Genomic DNA, 1,283 nt, shown 5'->3' on the forward strand with positions numbered 1-1,283 from the left:
AAGGGTATATGCAATTTACCGCTTATCTCTAACATATGTATTATCAACTGAATCAACAGATATATGTATCAAGAATACGAAAAAGGCATGCATATATATCATATCACATACTACAATATATCGCAAGAATTTGCTAATTAACCATCATGCATCTATCACAAGATAATGCATATACAAATGTATACATCACAACAACAGTATAACGGGTAGAAAACTTGCCTAAGCGACTGGGGGTTATAAATGGCTTGGGACGAGTCTGGTAACCTATAAACAACATATAAGTTGGAATTAAACCAAAGTCACTTATAAATATATACTTTAACCAATTTAGACTCTAACGCTCGCTTTGCGCTTACTGATTCTCTTAAGTCGCTCGAGTACCCTCGGCTCCACCATTTTTAATAAATTAACCATTAAGAGTTTTAAGGCGATTCTTTCGCAAGTGTCTTACCAACTGCCTAATACACTTTACATAAATGTTTGATACTCCAATTAGTCCATTTAGGTCTTTAACCTATGTTTCAAAGTAAGGCGAGGGGTAATGGTTCGTTCGCGAAACGACGTTACTTAAAACGGTCGTTTCTCCTAAACCGTACATCGGAATCAAACGAACCACATATCAAAACGAAGCTTGTAACATGAAATATCTAATAATGGCAATGGTCAAAATCTAGAAGTGAGTTCTCGGGTCCTAATGTTAAGAACAAAAACAGTCTAAAGTAAATCGGACATTACGACGGCTATGTTTACGCGATTACCCAAATTTATACTATTCCAAATCAACCCTCAATCAACCCACAATCAACATCCCAATCAAAACTCCATCTATACTTCACCATAACAGCCCCAACAAATCAACATTATCAATTTATACTATTCTCAAATATGAATTTAAACTATACTTAAGTTCATTAATCAATAATCCAAGAATTACAACTCCAAAAACTTCACAAAACCAACTAACCTCTACATACACAACAATCAAGCCTCTCATGAATTATAACAACAAAACTAAACCTAATACTCAAGTAAAGTTAGGGTTTGGAGGGGTTATACCTTCCTTGGAGAGTGGAGAATCAAGTAATTAGCTTGGAATCACCCTTAAAAGTCCTTATCCAAGCTTAATCTAAACAAAAACTCAAGAACAAAAATTTTAGTTCTTGAAAAACACTATTCACCATCTTCTTCCATGATTTCTAGGAAGAGATTGTGAATGATTTAGGAGCTCAAACTTATAGGATAGTTATATATATGCATAAGGAGTCTTAGATAATTACCTTGCT

This window comes from Apium graveolens, unplaced genomic scaffold (genome assembly GCF_009905375.1).
Source record: "Apium graveolens cultivar Ventura unplaced genomic scaffold, ASM990537v1 ctg5986, whole genome shotgun sequence".
NCBI classification, from domain to species: domain Eukaryota; kingdom Viridiplantae; phylum Streptophyta; class Magnoliopsida; order Apiales; family Apiaceae; genus Apium; species Apium graveolens.